The 21902-nt window shown below is 39.3% G+C and overlaps 1 long non-coding RNA gene across 2 annotated transcripts; it reads right to left on the bottom strand.

Moving 5' to 3' along the window:
- Positions 1 to 7333: 7333 nt before the first annotated feature.
- On the bottom strand, positions 7334 to 14663 carry LOC121843348. 2 transcript variants are annotated; one of them, XR_006081508.1, is made up of 4 exons: positions 14613 to 14663; positions 14082 to 14180; positions 9609 to 9687; positions 7334 to 7607 (listed from the first exon to the last, which is right to left on the bottom strand). It is a non-coding gene; the product is annotated as an uncharacterized LOC121843348 (long non-coding RNA). The 2 variants fall into 2 exon arrangements; XR_006081509.1 differs by lacking the exons at positions 7334 to 7607; positions 9609 to 9687 and adding an exon at positions 11099 to 11163.
- Between the last annotated feature and the right edge of the window lie 7239 nt (positions 14664 to 21902).

The following is a 21902-nucleotide window of genomic DNA, read 5'->3' as shown; positions in this document are numbered from 1 at the left end:
GTCCAGATGGGTTAGGGCAGTTTGCAGTGTGGTTGAGATTGCATCGTCTGTGGACCTATTTGGGCGGTAAGCAAATTGGAATTGGGTCTAGGGTGTCAGGTAGGGTGGAGGTGATATGGTCCTTGACTAGTCTCTCAAAGCACTTCATGATGACGGAAGTGAGTGCTACGTGCGGTAGTCGTTTAGCTCAGTTACCTTAGCTTTCTTGGGAACAGGAACAATGGTGGCCCTCTTGAAGCATGTGGGAACAGCAGACTGGTATAGGGATTGATTGAATATGTCCGTAAACACACCGGCCAGCTGGTCTGCGCATGCTCTGAGGGCGCGGCTGGGGATGCCGTCTGGGCCTGCAGCCTTGCGAGGGTTAACAGGGTTAGCAGAATGACAGATTTTGTGGCCAGAAACATCAAAAAACAGAGATCATAATGGATTACAATGCCACAAAAGGAGGGATTGAAAATGTAGACAAGTTGGGGACTGGCTATAGCTGCAAAAGAAGAACCCTACGCTGAACCCTACGCTGAACCCTACCCGGTGATATTCTTCAACATCTTGGACATCTCGGTGTACAACATGTTTGTCATCTGGATGGCGTTGAACCCAGATTGGAACAGAGGGAAGCTCGAGAGGAGACGGCTCTTTCTCGAGGAGCTGGGAAAGGCATTGGTAAGACCTCAAATCCAGGAGGCAACATATCCCAAGAACCCCAGCTTCTGCAACCATCGTGAGGAGGATTCAGGAGGAAGATGCTGGTGTCACATCTGCCCAATCCATTATAAATGGATTATGATTTTACCATTATCCATTATCCTTTACATGTATTTAAATCAGTCCTTTTGACTGTAAAAAGTAATGTTTTGTTAATACGGAGAGGATTTGCCATGTACAGTATAGACCCATAAACTGATTTAGTGTAATACATTTAAAAATATTTAATGTGGATTGTTTAGTTTGTTAGGATCCCCATTAAAACCTCTTTACGCACAGATCCCGCTAGCTTTCCAGTGAAATCGGAGCACGCCAATTTCAAAATACAAAATACAAATCATAATATTAAACATTCATGAAAATACAATAGGCTTTCGGCGAAAGCATGGCATTCGATTATCTGAGGACACAACAACATATGTTTTCAAACCAGCACAGGCAACACAAGCTCATAAATAGCGTGCAAATACATCACTTACCTTTGAAGATATTCCTCTGTTTGCAATCCTAAGGGTCACAATGAATGTTCGTTTTGTTCGATAAAGTCTTTCTTTACATCCCAAAAAGTCTGTTTAGTTCATTGAGTTCAATAATCCACCTTTTCAACATGCATAAAAATAAGTCCCCAAAGGTACCGGTAAAGTTCGTCCAAACAAGTCAAACGCCGTTTCTAATTCATCCTCAGGTAGTATAATATTTAAATAAATGATCAAATTTTATACGGAGACTAGTATGTTCAATAGGGAAGGAAAATAACGAAGAGCGCGCCCTCTATCACGCGCGCATAGACTATTTTTGCCTTAGTGCTTCACTTGGATAAACTACTATTCCTCATTGGTTTTTCAGAAAACAAGCCGGAATCTATGTATAAAGACTGTTGACATCTAGTGGAAGCCATAGGAACTGCAATCTGTGAGGCAGACGTCATAGTTTTCAATAGCTTCACATGTGAAGTGGCTGGGAGCTCAAAAAAAGAATTCAGGATGGATTTTCCCCTTTCAGTTGTGTTATACACACAGACATTATTCAAACAGTTTTAGAAACTTTAGAGTGTCTTCTATCCAATTATACCAATTATATGCTTATCCTAGCTTCTGGGCCTGAGTAACAGGCAGTTTACTTTGGGCACATCAGACAGGCAGAAATTCAGGAAACTAGACCGTGTACTGAAACAGTAACGACTCTTCCAAGGGTCCATTAACTACTGAATATGCAGCAGCTTCTCTTCCTGGAGTCCATTAACTTCTTACAGATCACTGGGACGCGAGCGTCTCACCTCAACAACATCCGGTGAAATTGCAGAGGGCGAAATTCAAATGGCAGAAGTCGTAATATTAAACATTCATGAAAATACAAGTGTCATACATAATTTAAAAGCTTAACTTCTTGTTAATTCAGCTGCATTGTTGATTTTCAAAAAGGCTTTACGGCAAAAGCACACCATGTGATTATCTGAGGACAGCGCCCCGCACACAAAGAATTACATACATTTTCCAACCAAGCAGCCAAGCCTTGAAGATCTTCTTCTGGTTGCAATCACAAGGGTCCCAGCAACATGACAAATGGTCCTTTTGTTCGATAAAGTCTTTCTTTATATCCCAAAAAAGTCAGTTTCATTGGCACACTAGACTCATTAATCCACCGGTTCAAAATGCATACAAATGAATCCCATAAGTTACCAATAAACTTCTCCAAACATATCAAACAACGTTCCTAATCAACCCTCAGGTACCCTAATATGTAAATAAACGATAAACTTTAAGATGGAGAGTACCGGAGATTATTAAAACTTCTTAACTTGTTACGGCTGCAATCCCGATATCGGGATAAGTGTCATCAACAACCGCTGAATAGCATAGCTCTACATACAATGAATATTACTCTAAATGTTTATATTCATGAAATCACAAGTGCAATATAGGAAAACACAGCTTAGCCTTTTGTTAATCCACCTGTCGTGTCAGATTTTTAAATTATGCTTTATAGCGAAAGCAATCCAAGCGTTTGTGTAAGTTTATCGATCGCAAGATAAACATTAAGTACACTTAGCATCAGGTAGCTCGGTTACGAAAATCAAAAAGCAACCAAATGAATCGTTTACCTTTAATCTTCGGATGTTTTCACTCACGAGACTCCCAGTTACACAGCAAATGTTCCTTTTGTTCCATAAAGATTATTTTTAGATCCAAAATACCTCTGTTTGTTTATCGCGTTATGTTCAGAAATCTACAGGAAAGAGCGGTCACGACAACGCAGACGGAAATTCCAAATAGTTTCCATAATGTTCACAGAAACATGTCAAACGTTTTTTATAATTCAATCCTCAGGTTGTTTTTAAAATATATAATCAATAATATATCAATTGCAAATATCTTTCACAGTAGGAGAGGGAAAAGCAATACCTTTCCAAATTCTGTTGCGCGAGCAAAACTCTTGTGACAACTTGACGCGAAGTTATCGTTCTGGCTCATTTTTCAAAATAAAAGCCTCAAAACTATGTCTGAAGACTGTTGACACCTTGAGGAAGCGATAGCAAAAGGAATCTGGTTCATATCCCTTTAAATGGAGCAAAGGTAGGCTATGGAACATGTAGTTTTCAAAATAGAAGCCACTTCCTCTTTTGATTTTCCTCAGGGTTTCGCCTGCAATATCAGTTCTGTTATACTCACAGACAATATTTTGACAGTTTTGGAAACTTTAGAGTGTTTTCTATCCAATAATAATAATAATAATATGCATATATTAGCAACTGAGACTGAGGAGCTGGCCGTTTACAATGGGCACCTTTTCATCCAAGCTACACAATTCTGCCCCTGCAGCCATAAAAAGTTAAGGCTAGGCATCCCGCTAGCGGGACAACTTCTTGTGAAACTTGAGGGCACGCAATTCAAATAAATAATCATAATAACTATGGATATTAAACATTTAGGTATTATATTGGTTAAAAGCTTAAATACGAGTTAATCTACCTGCACTGTCCGAAAGCTTAAATTCCTGTTAATCTAACTGCACTGTCTGATTTACAATAGGCTTTACAGCGAAAGCATGCCATGCGATTGTTTGAGGACGGCGCCCCACATAGAAATATTTTTACACCAGCACAGGTTACATAAATTCACAAAGGGAGGGAGGGAGGGACTGGTGCACTTCACAAAATAGATGGCTTCATGAGGCAGGAAAATTATGTGGATAAATTGAAGCTCAAGATTTCAGTCAGGAAGTTAAAACCTGTTATGGCGGAGATCAGCCCTTCAGCAGCCAGCCCCCGAGGGGGAATTCCACCCCCCATTCAGGTGGTGCAGGGAATTCAAAAATATTATTTAGAAATATTTAACTTTCACACATTAACAAGTCCAATACCTTAAGGGAGGATGTTCCCTCGGGGGATCAAATCAGCGGGTAATCAGCGGATATTTTAGAGCGCCACTGATCGTTTTCGATAAAATTCAAACTTTCATTAAAACACAAATGCAAGGTAGTGAATTAAAGCTACACTCGTTGTGAATCTAGCCACCGAGTCAGATTTGTAAAATGCTTTTCGGCGAAAGCATGAGAAGCTATTATCTGATAGCATGTAACACCCCAAAAGACCCGTAGAGGATGTAAACAAAAATAAATAATAATATACTAATAAATAATCAATACTGGGTCTTTTTTTGGATTAAATCGGTCCATATATAGCCTAGATATCGATCTATGAAGACTGTGTGATAAACGGAAAAAAATAGCGTTTCATAACGTAACGTCATTTTTTTTAAAGTTAAAAAGTCGACGATAAACTTTCACAAAACACTTCGAAATACCTTTCTAATGCAACTTTAGGTATTACTACACGTTAATAAGCTATAAAAATCATCAGGAGGCGATGTAAATTCAATAGCTGGTCGTGTGGAAAAAAATGTCCGGAAAAACACAGAGACAATGCATCAAGTTGGTGGTCGGAGGGAATCGGTTCCCTTTGGTCGGATCTACCAAGAATCAAATCAGAATCAAATGAGAAGACTCTATACATCCTGTGGAAGCTGTAGGTACTGCAACCTCGGCCTCATTTAATACGGTTCACCTTTAACAATTCCTGGAAGTGGCGCATGGATATTTTTTTCCATCTCCAGTGATCAGATTTTCCTGCGCTTTTCGATGAAACAGACGTTCTGTTATAGTCACAGCCGTGATTTAACCAGTTTTAGAAACGGCTGAGTGTTTTCTATCCACACATACTAATCATATGCATATACTATATTCCTGGAATGAGTAGCAGGGCGCTGAAATGTTGCGTGATTTTTAACAAAAAGCTGCGAAAATTCGCAGCCTCCCTAACAGGTTTTAAATGAAAGATAAACATCGTGTTCATCTACCCATCATGTCCGATTTTTAAATATTTTACAGCAAAAACCCAACATATATTTATGTTAGACTACCACCAAATCAAAAGGAAAACGCAACCATTTTTTCCAGCCAAAGATAGAGTCACAAAAGCAGGATTAGAGATGAAATGAATCACGAACCTTTTGAAAATCTTCATCAGATGACACTCATATGACATGTTACACAATACATTTATGTTTTGTTCGATAATATGCATATTTATATCCACAAATCTCGGTTTACATTGACTCCATGTTCAGAACTGCCTCCAAAATATCCGGAGGAATTATAGAAAGCTACGCCAGATAACAGAAATACTCATCATAAACTTTGACTAAAGATACATGTTCTACATATAATTAAAGATACACTGGTTCTTAATGCAACCGCTGTGTCACATTTTTTAAACGTTATAAAAAAATTACTTCATAAATATTCCCTTACCTTTGATGATCTTTCATCAGAATGTAAGGAGTCCTAGTTCCACAATAAATCGTTGTTTTGTTCCATAATGTCCAATACTAGTGTCCAATTAGCTGCATTTGCTATCACTTTCAGCTCACGTGCCCAAAAACTGACTGCTGGTCCAGGACAACTCGCACGACAACTTCAAAAAGATATATTCCAGGTCAAATAAACTGGTCAAACTAAGTAGAGAATCAATCTTCAGGACGTTATTTTCATATATATCCAATAACGTTCCAACCGGATCATACGTTTTCATCTGCAGCCAAATGGAACGACGGTGGCACGCACAGAGAAATGCGCCACAGGAAAATGGCATTCTGTCGGGACACTGACTATTTCCCCTCCCATTCGGTCAAAGTTCACAGCAAATGCTCCATTCCACTTTCTACTGAAGGAGGACATCTAGTGGAAGGCGTAGGAAGTGCAATCAATTCTGACAAGAGAAAACATCTGGCTTCTAACTATCCTCGCTTCTCACCATGTAAATCTGACAGGAGAAAACATTGGGTTTCTAACTATCCTCAACATGTAAATCTGACAGGAGAAAACATTGGGTTTCTAACTATCCTCAACATGTAAATCTGACAGGAGAAAACATTGGGTTTCTAACTATCCTCAACATGTAAATCTGACAGGAGAAAACATCGGGTTTCTAACTATCCTCAACATGTAAATCTGACAGGAGAAAACATCGGTTTCTAACTATCCTCAACATGTAAATCTGACAGGAGAAAACATCGGGTTTCTAACTATCCTCAACATGTAAATCTGACAGGAGAAAACATTGGGTTTCTAACTATCCTCAACATGTAAATCTGACAGGAGAAAACATCTGGTTTCTAACTATCCTCAACATGTAAATCTGACAAGAGAAAACATCAGGGTTTCTAACTTTCAACATAACTGACAGGAGAAAACATCCTCAAACATGTAAATCTGACAGGAGAAAACATCTGGTTTCTAACTATCCTCGCATGTAAATCTGACAGGAGAAAACATCAGGTTTCTAACTATCCTCAACATGTAAATCTGACAGGAGAAAACATCAGGTTTCTAACTATCCTCAACATGTAAATCTGACAGGAGAAAACATCTGGTTTCTAAATCTGAAATCTGACAGGAGAAAACATCAGGTTTCTAACTATCCTCAACATGTAAATCTGACAGGAGAAAACATCTGGTTTCTAACTATCCTCAACATGTAAATCTGACAGGAGAAAACATCTGGTTTCTAACTATCCTCAACATGTAAATCTGACAGGAGAAAACATCTGGTTTCTAACTATCCTCAACATGTAAATCTGACAGGAGAAAACATCTGGTTTCTAACTATCCTCAACATGTAAATCTGACAGGAGAAAACATCAGATTTCTAACTATCCTCAACATGTAAATCTGTCATCGTCATCCAGACCCTAAATTCTGATATAAAACCCTGTGTTTTTGTCAATCCACTCGTCAGGATTGGAACTTCACAACGTTACACCCAGAAAGGTGAAAGTGTTAAAGTAACAGGAGTTATGTTTGGTACGTCCCAAAGAGAAAGGCTTTCGTCTATTCATTTAAGAACAGGTTTACATCTCAACCATAATGGAGCATTCAAATATTTACCCACTGCTAGTGGGGCAAACTTAGCTTTTTCTGATTGGTCAATTCTTGGAAGAAATACCATCTGTTTATTGGCTAGCCAGAGCAATTCTTCTGATTGTGGTAGAGCACAGCAATGTGATTGGCTGTGTATTATTCATGTTGCAATACCCATATAGAAAATACAGTTGAACAGTTCACACAGTTTCATTCTTTGATTTCATTTCCTAAATGTTTTTTTATTTTATTGTAGCCCCTTTGTTGACAATAATTAAATGTGTTATTAGATGTGAACATTCATTGTGTTATTGCATTAATACAGTTTAAACAGTAGTTATTTGGGGGAAGTTACCAATATAAAAGTGGAACATTGGAATATGTCTGACAAGTGGAACAGTCCTGCCCAGTGTGAAAGCCAACACACACAGCCTTACACACTCAGCTCCCTGTATTCTACAGCTGCACTGCTACAGCTTCACCTAGAGGGGGCGATAGAAACAACCAGATTTAAGGGACAGGACAAACAAGACCAATGACAGACAACACATCTTATCTGAAAGGCTCTCCTGACATAGCTGTCCCAATAGAGTCACTATGATCCAGAAACTGACTGGCCATAGGACATTTTGGAGCCAGATGGACCGGTCCATCTGTAAGCACAGTGGGCTGGCCTAAATTGGGTGTTTGCAAAGAACAACTGTTTTGGGGGCGGGGGGGTAGTGTGTATGAAAATACATGTAAATGTTGAAAAGAAAAACAGTCACATTATCAATCATCACAGATCACTGCACCTGTACATAGCCCATCTGTAAATAGCCCATCCAACTACCTCATCCCCATACTGTATTTATTTATTTATCTTGATCCTTTGCACCCCAGTATCTCTACTTGCACATTCATCTTTTGCACATCTTTCACTCCAGTGTTTAATTGCTATATTGTAATTACTTTGCCACCATGGCCTATTTATTGCCTTACCTCCCTCATTTGCACACACTGTATATAGACTTTTTCTACTGTATTATTGACTGTATATTTGTTTATTCCATGTGTAACTCTGTGTTGTTGTATGTGTCGAACTGCTTTGCTTTATCTTGGCCAGGTCGCAGTTGCAAATGAGAACTAGCCTACCTGGTTAAATAAAGGTGTTCTCAACTAGCCTACCTGGTTAAATAAAGGTGTTCTCAACTAGCCTACCTGGTTAAATAAAGGTGTTCTCAACTAGCCTACCTGGTTAAATAAAGGTGTTCTCAACTAGCCTACCTGGTTAAATAAAGGTGTTCTCAACTAGCCTACCTGGTTAAATAAAGGTGTTCTCAACTGGCCTACCTGGTTAAATAAAGGTGTTCAACTAGCCTACCTGGTTAAATAAAGGTGTTCTCAACTAGCCTACCTGGTTAAATAAAGGTGTTCTCAACTAGCCTACCTGGTTAAATAAAGGTGTTCTCAACTAGCCTACCTGGTTAAATAAAGGTGTTCTCAACTAGCCTACCTGGTTAAATAAAGGTGTTCTCAACTAGCCTACCTGGTTAAATAAAGGTGTTCTCAACTAGCCTACCTGGTTAAATAAAGGTGTTCTCTACTAGCCTACCTGGTTAAATAAAGGTGTTCTCAACTAGCCTACCTGGTTAAATAAAGGTGTTCTCAACTAGCCTACCTGGTTAAATAAAGGTGTTCTCAACTAGCCTACCTGGTTAAATAAAGGTGTTCTCAACTAGCCTACCTGGTTAAATAAAGGTGTTCTCAACTAGCCTACCTGGTTAAATAAAGGTGTTCTCAACTAGCCTACCTGGTTAAATAAAGGTGTTCTCAACTAGCCTACCTGGTTAAATAAAGGTGTTCTCAACTAGCCTACCTGGTTAAATAAAGGTGTTCTCAACTAGCCTACCTGGTTAAATAAAGGTGTTCTCAACTAGTCTACCTGGTTAAATAAAGGTGTTCTCAACTAGCCTACCTGGTTAAATAAAGGTGTTCTCAACTAGCCTACCTGGTTAAATAAAGGTGTTCTCAACTAAAACTACCTGGTTAAATAAAGGTGTTCTCAACTAGCCTACCTGTTTAAATAAAGGTGTTCTCAACTAGCCTACCTGGTTAAATAAAGGTGTTCTCAACTAGCCTACCTGGTTAAATAAAGGTGTTCTCAACTAGCCTACCTGGTTAAATAAAGGTGTTCTCAAACCAGCTAATAATGTTCTCACAGATGGTTTAAATTACATCAGATTAAATAAAGGTGTTCTCAACTAGCCTACCTGGTTAAATAAAGGTGTTCTCAACTAGCCTACCTGGTTAAATAAAGGTGTTCTCAACTAGCCTACCTGGTTAAATAAAGGTGTTCTCAACTAGCCTACCTGGTTAAATAAAGGTGTTCTCAACTAGCCTACCTGGTTAAATAAAGGTGAAATAAAGTATAAAAAATGTTCACAATCCTCGACTGATTTCAATACAACATAAACATGTCATAAATAAATAACGTCACTCACCCTAACGTCAGGACCAGACTCCACAGACCACAGGTTGGGTTGGTCCTCCTCTTCCTCCTTGTCACCAGTGGGAAACCAGCTAGGATAATATTACACAGATGGATTAGATTACATCAGATATTCACTTATTTATTGATTTGATAATTAAAGTATTAGGGCTCTCCAGCCGGAGACAACATTATATATGACCTCAGTTATATGACTCTGTCAACTAGTAACACAGAGATGAACATCACAGAGACAACATTATATATGACCTGAGTTATATTACTCTGTCAACTAGTAACACAGAGATGAACATCACAGAGACATTAATACAGAGATGAACATCACAGAGACATTAATACAGAGATGAACATCACAGAGACAGTAAACATAAACACAGAGATGAACATCACAGAGATATTAATACAGTGATCAATATCACAGAGACGTTAAATATTAATACAGAGATGAACATCACAGAGACGTTAAATATTAATACAGAGATCAATATCACAGAGACCATCACAGAGATGACATCACAGAGACGTTAAATATTAATACAGAGATGAACATCACAGAGACGTTAAATATTAATACAGAGATGACCATCACAGAGACATTTAAACATTAAAACAGAGATGAACATCACAGAGACGTTAAATATTAATACAGTGATGAATATCACAGAGACAACATTATATATGACCTCAGTTATATTACTCTGTCAACTAGTAACACAGAGATGAACATCACAGAGATATTAATACAGAGATAAACATCACAGAGATGAACATCACAGAGACATTAAACATTAATACAGAGATGAACATCACAGAGATATTAGTACAGAGATGAACATCACAGAGCCATTAATACAGAGATGAACATCACAGAGATATTAGTACAGAGATGAACATCACAGAGCCATTAATACAGAGATGAACATCACAGAGACATTTAACATTAACACAGAGATGAACATCACAGAGACATTAATACAGAGATGAACATCACAGAGACATTTAACATAAAGGTGTTCTCAACTAGCCTACCTGGTTATTGTTCTCAACTAGCCTACCTGGTTAAATAAGGTGTTCTCCAACTAGCCTACCTGGTTAAATAAAGGTATTCTCATATTAGCCTGAACATTAAAGAGTGTTAACTTAAAGGTGATCTCAACTAGCCTACCTGGAAATAAAGGTGTTACCAGCCTACCTGGTTAAATCAGGTTTCTCAACTAGCCTAGGTTAAATAAAGGTGTTCTCCTAGCCTACCTAATTTGGTGTTCTCAACAGGTGTTCTCACTAGATGTCAACCTGGTTAAATAAAGGTGTTTCAACTAGATGGTTACATAAAGCTGTTCTCAACTAGCCTACCTGGTTAAATAAAGGTCTTAACTAGCCTACCTGGTTAAATAAAGGTGAAATAAAGTGAAAAATGTTCACAATTCGACTGATATTAATAAACATAAACATGTCATAAAACCATACCCTAACGTAAGACTGAGAACTCCACAGACCACAGGTTGGGTTGGTCCTCCTCTTCCTCCTTGTCACCAGTGGGAAACCAGCTAGGATAATATTACACAGATGGATTAGATTACAGATATTCACTTATTTGATTTGATAATTAAATGATGGACTTTTCAGAACAACATTATATATGACCTCATATATGACTCTTCAACTAGAGATCCCAGAGATGAACATCACAGAACCTACAATATTATATATGACTAGTTTCTGACTCTGTCAACTAGTAACTCAGAACATCACAGGACAACATATGACCTGGTTAGCTCTGTCAACTCAGAACCATGAGATGAATATCACAGAGACATTAATACTTTTGAAATCTGAGACACAGAGATGAACATCACAGAGACAGTAAACATAAATTCTAGAGATGAACATCACTTTTATTAATATTTAGATGAACATCACAGAACATTAAACATAAACACAGAGATGAAAATCACAGAGATATTAATACAGGAACCATATCACAGAGACATTAAATATCATACAGAGATGAACATCACAGAGACCATTTAATAGATGAACATCACAGAGACATTTAAACATTACACAGTAGATGAACATCACAGAGACGTTAAATATTATGCCATCTGATGAATATCACAGAGACAACATTAATTTTACCTCAGTTATATTACTCTGTCAACTAGTAACACAGAGATGAACCTCACTTTGAGATATTAATACAAATAGCTGTGTTCACAGAGATGACCATCACAGAGACATAAACATTAATACAGAGATGAACATCACACAGAATCTTGATGAACATGGAGATATTAGTAATGTTTGATCACAGAGCCATTAATACAGAGATGAACATCACAGAGACATTTAACATTAACACAGAGATGAACATCACAGAGACATTAATACAGAGATGAACATCACAGAGACATTAATACAGAGATGAACATCACAGAGACATTAAACATTAACACACAGATCACCTGGTTAATGTGATACATGTGTTCTACTGTAGTGTTTCACTGAGAGCCTGAAATCCAGACCTGTTTTGTGCGAACATCCCAGCTAGCGCATAAAGTTGCTCCCCTTGTTCTATTTGTGCTTTTATTAAAAGTATGATTGAAATATTCAGTGAACATTGAAGGAAGTTTTTTTTTTTAACTCCAAATAACCAATAATTCCATTTCTCTGAGTGTTAATAAAACCTCCCAGGAAAATGTTCATGGAACCATAGTAAGACGTTCTCAGAACCTCCCTGGAACCATAATTAGACGTTCTCAGAACCTCCCTGGAACCATATTTCGACGATTTCAGAACCTCAGAACCTCCCTGAAACCATAGTAAGATGTTCTCAGAACCTCCCTGGAACCATAGTAAGACGTTCTCAGAACCTCCCTGGAACCATAGTTAGATGTTCTCAGAATCTCCCTGGAACCATAGTTTGACGTTCTCAGAACCTACCTGGATCCATAGTAAAACGTTCTCAGAACCTCCCTGGAACCATAGTAAGACGTTCTCAGAACCTCACTGGAAACATAGTTAGACATTCTCAGAACCTCCCTGGAACCATAGTTAGATTCTCCCTGGAACCATAGTTAAGAACCTCCCTGGAACCATAGTAAGACGTTCTCAGAACCTCCCTGGAACCATAGTAGACGTTCTCAGAACCTCCTGGAACCATAGTAAGACGTTCTCAGAACCTCCCTGGAACCATAGTAGACGTTCTCAGAACCTCCCTGGAACCATAGTTAGACGTTCTCAGAACCTCCCTGGAACCATAGTTAGACATTCTCAGAACCTCCCTGGAACCATAGTTAGATGTTCTCAGAACCTCCCTGGAACCATAGTTAGACGTTCTCAGAACCTCCCTGGAACCATAGTTAGACGTTCTCAGAACCTCCCTGGAACCATAGTTAGACATTCTCAGAACCTCCCTGGAACCATAGTTAGACGTTCTCAGAACCTCCCTGGAACCATAGACTTAGACGTTTCTCAGAACCTCCCTGGAACCATAGTTAGATGTTCTCAGAACCTCCCTGGAACCATAGTTAGGCGTTCTCAGAACCTCCCTGGAACCATAGTAAGACGTTCTCAGAACCTCCCTGGAACCATAGTAAGACGTTCTCAGAACCTCCCTGGAACCATAGTTAGACGTTCTCAGAACCTCCCTGGAACCATAGTTAGACGTTCTCAGAACCTCCCAGGAACCATAGTAAAACATTCTCAGAATCCTCCCTGCAACCTAAAACTTAACGTTCCCAGAACAGGCTAACTCTTCACTTCCGTTTTCAGAATGTTTAAAAAATGCTCCGTTTTACCAGGCAGTAAAGTTATGGTTTCCTCCCAAGAACCAATGGTAAACCAAAAATGTATGTTCCCACAACTTTCAATAAACCATATGCGCTAGTTGGGATTACACTTCTTGTACTCCATGTCATATGCCAAATTATGTTGACAAGGAGTAGATTGTTATCACAAAATAGACTGTTGCCTAGGCTAAGAAGATCCCGTAGGGTTCAGAGCCTGTTTTGAGAGGGAGACCTGGCAAGACTTGTTTAGCAGGACCAGGCTAACTGTAGAATTAGATAGCAGGACAAGGCTAACTGTAAACTTGATTAACAGGACCAGGCTAACTGTAGAATTAGTTAGCAGGACCAGGCTAACTGTAGACTTAGATAGCAGGACCAGGCTAACTGTAGAATTAGATAGCAGGACCGGGCTAACTGTAAAATTAGATAGCAGGACCAGGCTAACTGTAGACTTAGTTAGCGGGACCAGGCTAACTGTAAAATTAGATAGCAGGACAAGGCTAACTGTAAATTTGATTAGCAGGACCAGGCTAACTTATGAATTAGATAGCAGGACAAGGCTAACTGTAAACTTGATTAGCAGGACCAGGCTAACTGTAGACTTAGATAGCAGGACCAGGCTAACAGCATTCGTAAGTTAGGCTAACTGTAGACCTAAGTCAGGCTAACCGCACCTGGAGGTGAAGAGAGACTTCTCGTTGATCATCTGGACTCTGAAGATGTTGACAGCCTTATAGACGTCTATCACATCCTGGTACTTCTCCAGTAGATGCCTGGAGAGAGAGACAGGATAGAAAAGATTCACTCCACAATATCACCACACTTGACAAGATTAAACACAACAATGTGGAGTTGAGACACTATAAACATCCATAGGCAATCAATGTCATCAATATCAATCAGCATACCTCATATCATCAATATCAATCAGCATATATTATATCATCAATATCAATCAGCATATATTATATCATCAATATCAATCAGCATACCTCATATCATCAATATCAATCAGCATACCTCATATCATCAATATCAACCAGCATATATTATATCATCAATATCAACCAGCATACCTCATATCATCAATATCAACCAGCATATATTATATCATCAATATCAATCAGCATACCTCATATCATCAATATCAATCAGCATATATTATATTGTATCAGTTGTATTACATTAATATCTCCTCAATATACCTGTAATATGTCCCAGACTCATCCTTCTGGTTCCTCTGGTCAGGCTTAATATCATGTCCCAGACTCATCCCCCTCTGGTAGCAGGGGCAGGGGAAGAGGTTTAGCCAGGGGTAGAGGCAGGGGCTGGGGTCTGGTCTGGTCCTCTCTCCCAGGGGCAGGTTCTGTGCCAGGTAAGGTCTGAGCAGGGCTCTGGGCAGCAGAGACACCAGCCAGTAAATGGGCTCCTCATTTACAATGTCATGGAAGCTCTGGAGGTACTGACGCACAGCTGCAGAGGGCTGGATGGAGGACAGGTTCTGTAGGCAGGAAGAGGAAGAGAAAGAGATGGAGGAAGTGAGACAAAGAGTTTACTATGTGGTTATGGCTAAGCTTAGCTGAATACAATTCAACTCAGTTTCACAGTTTGTCTTAGGATCACCACTTTATTTTAAGAATGTGAAATGTCAGCATAATAGTAGAGAGAATGATTTATTTCAGCTTTTATTTATTTCATCACATTCCCAGTGAGTCAGAAATGTACATACACTCATTTAGTATTTGGTAGCATTGCCTATAAATTGTTTAACTTGGGTCAAACATTTTGGTTAGCCTTCCACAAGCTTCCCACTAGTAGGTGGGTGAATATTGGTCCAGTCCTCCTGACAGAGCTGGTGTTACTGAGTCAGGTTTGTAGGCCTCATTGCTCGCACACGCTTTTTCAGTTCTGCCCACAAATCTTCTATGGGATTGAGGTCAGCGCTTTGTGATGGCCACTCCAATACATTGACTTTGTTTTCCTTTAGCCATTTTGCCACAACTTTGGAAGTATTCTTGGGGTCATTGCCCATTTGGAAGACCCATTTGCAACCAAGCTTCAACTTCCTGACTGATGTCTTGAGATATTGCTTCAATATATCCACATAATTGTCCTGCCTCATGATGGCATCTATTTTGTGAAGTGCACCAGTACCTCCTGCATGTCATAAATAAGTACGTCACTCAAGCTAACATCAGGTCCAGACTCCACAGACCAGAGGTTGGGTTGGTGCAAAGCACCCCCACAACATGACGATGCCACCCCCGTGCTTCAAGGATGGGATGGTGTCCTTCGGCTTGCAAGCCTCCCCCTTTTCCCTCCAAACATAACGATGGTCATTATGGCCAAACAGTTCTATTTTTGTTGCATCACACCAGAGGACATTTCTCCAAAAAGTACAATCTTTGTCCCCATGTGCAGTTGAAAACCGTAGTCTGGCATTTTTTTTTAGGTTTTGGAGCAGTGGCTTCTGCCTTATATCCACTCGTTTCACTGTAGATATAGATACTTTTGTACCTGTTTCCTCCAGCATCTTCACAAGGTCCTTTGCTGTTGTTCTGGGATTGATTGTTCATCTGAATGGATAAATATGAATGTATATGGGTTTCTCAAATATCCTGTATATTAAAATCTTCCCTGTCATGTTGTCAGGCACCAAATTTTCTTAAAGGAAACTCTGAAGTGGCTTATTGATTATATGAAGATGTTTTAATATTCCCAAATGACTGGAAACCAGCTATAAACTGTCATGTTAAACGACCTTGAACTGAATGAAGTAAAGGGAGTCAAAAAGGGAAAAGATAGAAGATATTATTGATTTACGTTTTGGGGTGTGTCTAAGTACACCACAACCTGGGTAGCCGAAATTGAACTTGAAATTAACCAAAACAAAAAAAGTTAAATATGAGTAAGGGAACACCCCCCTGAAATGGACAAAAATGAATGGGAAGTCATTGGCACTGGACAAACCATATACATGGTGTCCAATACCACTCAATTCGGAGTCGTTTCATTCAAAGTTGATTGCAAATGCCATATGGCAAATGCCAGGTGTAACACTTTAAAAATCCAACAGGTGGCGAGCGCGCTCCACCGTGGTTTTTCATATTGGAAATGTAATACAAGTCAACATCCAAAAGTAAAATTTTGAAAAAGTGAAAAAAAAAATCATAAACTTATCACCCCCCCTTAAAAGTGCTTTCTGGACCGTTTTTCGAAATTCTTTAGAATTTTGTGTAATACAAGTATAAAAACTGTATCAACATACTTTAGCCATATTTTAGTAAAATATTTTGCAACATGAAAAAGTGAAAAAAAAAATGTTGAAAAACTTATCACCCCCTTAAAAGTGCTTTTATTTATCAACATACCTTAGATATTTCTTATTATCATTCTCCAAAAATTTCTAGGATCAACATATTTTTCTTGACAAATTTTCATTTTTTTTTTGTTTTTTTGACTTGTGCATAAGGCATATGTTTTGTCCATTTTGTAATATGATTTCATAGGAAGTCAAAAGTCAAAGTCAAAAGTCACTTTTTGGGGCCAAATGCCATAAGAAATTTGACATGCTCAAAAATCCTGCAGAAATGCAAAATTGACTGGCCTGATGAACACAGGATGGCCGGGCAGTGATAGTTGCTCCTTTCCATCGCTTGTTGTGTTGATTTCATCATGTCCACTTGGTGTTGTTTTTTCACTGTTGAATCTTGCAAATGCACGTGCATTTGCAATATGTTTCAATGGGCATTTACCATCACGAATTTGTCATGCTATAAAATCATGCAGAATTGCAAAATTGACTGCAAATGCACGATAGTGGTTCTGGGCAGTCCATTTGATTTGCAATATGTTTCAATGGGCATTTACCATCACAAATTTGTCATGCTATAAAAATCCTGCAGGAATGCGAGATTGACTGGCCCGATGAACTCGGGATGGCTGGGCAGTGATTCTGGTTCCTCTCCATCGCTTTGTTGGGGTTGATTTCAGAATGTCACATTGGTGATGGTACCTCACTGTTTAAACATATTGCAAATGGACAATAGTCACCAGCAAGTCACGGTCCATCAGTCAATTAGATATCATTCTGACACCAAACTGATACAAACTGACACAAAACCCACTTTTTCCAACTCGCTTAGTAGCCAAATATCACATACTTCAGAGCTGGCCCAAAATTCACAACGCCTTCTGTTCAAACCATAATAAAAACGTAAAAAACGTAGTAACGTTCCAGCTGCGGGTCCAGTTGTGATGTTATGTGTAGGCCTAGGTGAGGCGACCCTGAATCCCAAGTTTCGGCTCAATAGGTCATTTGGTGCCGGAGCAAGACTCTAATTGATGCTGAAAATCCACGTTTTTCCATGCCTTGCTACGGGGTCCTTTAATGAGTAATCGGACAGAAACGTTGGGGTCCGTCTATATGGGCCGAGGCGGTCGCGACTCTGTGACATTTCTAAATGTCGTCATTGTCATGATGCAAAAATGAATTGAAGTTATTGCAAATGTACGAGGCTCTGTTTCTCGGTCCGAGAACCTTCTAGAGCCACCTAACTCACCACGCACTATCGACCTGAGGTCTAGAACAGGTTTCTAAAGTTTCAGTACTCTAGGTCTGATGGTTATTTTTTAGCTCGAACAAAGGTAACTATTGCAGGCACTGTCTGTCTCTACGCACCCCAATGGGTCCCTCCTTTTGGAGTTTTGGAAAGATCTGACTTTTTTAACCCTTCGAAACAGCCCCTGAGACACCAATTATGGCACTTCCGGTTGGCACAGGAAGCTATAAATAAACTCATATCATGATTGGTGTATGCCTTTACAGAATCCTGAGTTATTTACGGAGGGTTTAGTGAGTGTGTGTTATTTCAGAAAATCACAGAAATCTCGCAGAGCTACGCAGCACACTTTAAAAAGATTCATATGAACACCCTGCAACTGGATCTGTAACTGTTTTTTTTTAAACTATTTTTGAACATCACCAATTTGACATTGTACGATTTCTTGTAAACAACGATAGATAAATGTCTGGTTCTTTTTTTATTGACACCGTAGGTTCCTTTACTTTGACGTGAAGTGCAAAAATTATTGCTCTATTTTCATTTTGGACCTTTAATCCCCAAAAATGGCCATAACTCAAAAACCGTTGAGGCCTAGATGCCATCTTGTTTGGGGCCAATTGCCCATTATGCCAAACCTATGCTCACCAAGTTTCGGCTTAGGAGTTTCGGCTTATATTTTCCGTTTAGGAGATAAGGCCACATCGTGATTCGTGATGTTTTGTACATTTGCAATATGATTGCTTATGCCCTCTTGCGGGATTTACCGGGACAGCGGAAAAATTACCAACATTTTATAAATTATTTTATAAAACGGAAACCGAATGTTCGAGAGAGTTCGTTTGATGACTTCCCGGTAGATCCGGCCCTGCGGCACGGCCCGACGCCGTCCGGGGATTTTACAAACGTTTTCGGACGTCTAGTAAGGGACCGTACATTTGCAATATGGACTTTCTCACTAACCATATGGCGAATGTCAAAATGTTCCCTTAAGGTATGCAATTGAAAATGTTTATGGAAGGTTTTTGGAATTGATAAATCACCTTCTACGTTCTAGTTGAATTTTCTTGCTATAAATCCTCTTAAATTATATATTAATATATATTATCTTAAATTGTATAAATAGATATATTATCTTAAATGATATATTATGATATATTATCTTAAGTTGTATAAATATATATATTATCTTAAATTGTATTTTAAGATATATTATCTTAAATTGTATATTAAGGGTGATTGTTATAACAGCTTCCTACCAGGTGTGGTGGAGTTTGGATCTGGGCCTTCTTCAGTGACTCCTGGTAGCGTTGATGTGTTCTCTGGAGAAACATCATGATGTCTGGAGGACCCTGGACTGTTCTGATCAGCACCTGGCCCACACACACATTTACACTGTTATACAGAGCAACTTATCTTAAGATAGCTAGGGACGACAACCATGTATCACAGTCATAGTAAGTAAATCTTTATGGTTTTATTTAATGTATTTTCTTTTCACCCGCAGCATGGTGATGACTCTGTCCAGGTATAGCACCTCCTGGTGGCAGAAGTCAGCATAGCAGTGGGCAGGTAGACGTCTGGAATACATCCCTCTGAGGAAGGCTGAGTCGAGGATCTCATCTGCTACTCTCTCACTGGTCTCCCACAGGACGTCATAAATACTCACCTCTTCAACCAGCTCTGGGGGAGGGAGGGGCAGTGTTCACAACTACTACTGTCGTACAGTTTAGCAATGATTAGTACAAAACCCAAAACAGATCATAAAAAAACAGTTTTTTTACTCTGAGCACATTTTGTGGAATGTCTTTCCTTCTTAATGCATTTGAGCCAATCAGTGGTGTTGTGACAAGGTAGGGTTGGTATACAGAAGATAACCAATCAGTGGTGTTGTGACAAGGTAGGGGTGGTATACAGAAGATAACCAATCAGTGGTGTTGTGACAAGGTAGGGGTGGTATACAGAAGATAACCAATCAGTGGTGTTGTGACAAGGTAGGGGTGGTATACAGAAGATAACCCTGTTTGGTAAAAGCTCAAGTCCATATTATGGCAAGAACAGCTCACATAAGCAAAGAGAAATGGCCGTCAGTCATTACTTTAACTTTTTAGGGATAGGGGGCAGTATTTGGAAGTTTGGATGACTGAGGTGCCCAAAGTAAACTGCCTTTTGCTCAGGCTATCCTAGAAATCCTCTTCCTCTTTAACGGGATATCTTCAACATTCTAAATCTCCTTTCATTTAAATCTCCCATTTTAAATCTGACTTCCAACATTCTATTCACTCTAAACAATCTGACATTTAGAAGAGGACAGCTGATGATGTTGGTACTTTGAATGCTATGCCCTTTCAAACTTTCAAACATGTTGAACCAATCTGGAATTTTTATCCTCCAAGAAAATCTCATCCTCTTTAATAAGGATCCGTCTCTTTTTCCCAATTTCCACATCTAACTGCCTGTAGCTCAGGCCTTCAATGTTCAACTCATTCTAAATCATCCAAATTGGGTTGAGGTCAGGTGATTGTTTTATTTGAATTTTATTTTACCCTTTAAACTTTTACAAAGTCATGTTAAGAACAAATTCTTATTTTCAAATCCTATGGGATTAACTGCCTTTTTTCCAGAATGACAGATTGAGTCAGCTCGGGTTTGAACTTGTTTGGGTTGAGGTCGGGTGCCCAGGTCATCCGATGCAGCACTCCATCACTCTCCTTCTTGGTCAAATAGCCCAAAGAGCCCGGAGTTGTGTTGGGTCTTTATAGTCCCACTAAGTGAAAACCAGGGATGGAGTATCACTGCAGAATGATGTGGTAGCCATGCCGGTTGAGTGTGCCTTGAATTCAAAATAAATCACTGACAGTGTCACCAGCAAAGCACCATCACACCTTGATCCTCCATGAATAACGGTGGGAACCACACATTCACCTACTCTGCGTCTCACAGATACACGGCGGTTGGAACCAATAATCCTAAATCTAATCTAATCTAAAATCGAATGTCCATTGCTCGTGTTTCTTGGCCCAAGCAAGTCTCTTCTTATTATTGTTGCCCTTTAGTAGTGGTTTCTTTGCAGTAATTTGACCATGGAGGCCTGATTCACGCAGTCTCCTTTGAACAGTTGATGTGTCTGTTACTTGAACTCTGTGAAACATTTATTTGGGCTCCAATTTCTGAGGATGGTAACTCGAATGAACTTATCCTCTGCAGCAGAGGTAACTCTGAGTCTTCCATTCCTGTGGCGGTCCTCATGAGAGCCAGTTTCCTCATAGCGCTTGATGGTTTTGCGGCTGCACTTGAAGAAACTTTCAAAGTTCTTGAAATTTTCCACATTGACTGACTTAATTTCTTAAAAACATTTTCCAACAAAGCAGATGAATCGCTTACCTTTGAAGATCTTCATCTTTTTGAAATCCCAAATGTCCCAGTTACACAAAGTCCTTCTTTATACCCCCAAAAATAAAAAGCCCGCTGAGCTAAAGCCGTGGCAGTACCTCAGGGAGCGAAGATCATTGCAGGCTAGAAATGGAAATTTCCTGAATTAAATGTGTGCTAGTCTTGAAGTATCAATGGTTGTGAAATAGTAATAGTTGTAGTAGTGACAGCAGTAGAAGTGGTACTATTGGTGACAGAAGTAGTACTAGTAGTAGTAGTAGTTTTTAATTTAACTAGATTTTAAAGTATAACATTTTATGTGAAAAAAACTGATTTTAGCTTCATTCTTTTACCATGGATTTGCCCTAAATCAATGCCTAACCAACTCTACTACAGCAACAGAACAAGTTGACTTTTAGTTTCTCAGTCTCTCCCAATTACAAGCGTTACCTCTGCAGTGGCCCAGGTGGCCCAGACGGGGTAGAAGGAGAAGCAGCGATGCTCATTCTGATGCCACCCGGCTGGGCATGGTGACTGGGAGTCCACCCCTTCCACCTCCTC

The sequence above is a fragment of the Oncorhynchus tshawytscha genome, unplaced genomic scaffold, assembly GCF_018296145.1.
Source record: "Oncorhynchus tshawytscha isolate Ot180627B unplaced genomic scaffold, Otsh_v2.0 Un_contig_2193_pilon_pilon, whole genome shotgun sequence".
In the NCBI taxonomy this organism is placed as follows: Eukaryota; Metazoa; Chordata; class Actinopteri; order Salmoniformes; family Salmonidae; genus Oncorhynchus; species Oncorhynchus tshawytscha.
This window is presented reverse-complemented; position numbering and strand designations above follow the sequence as displayed.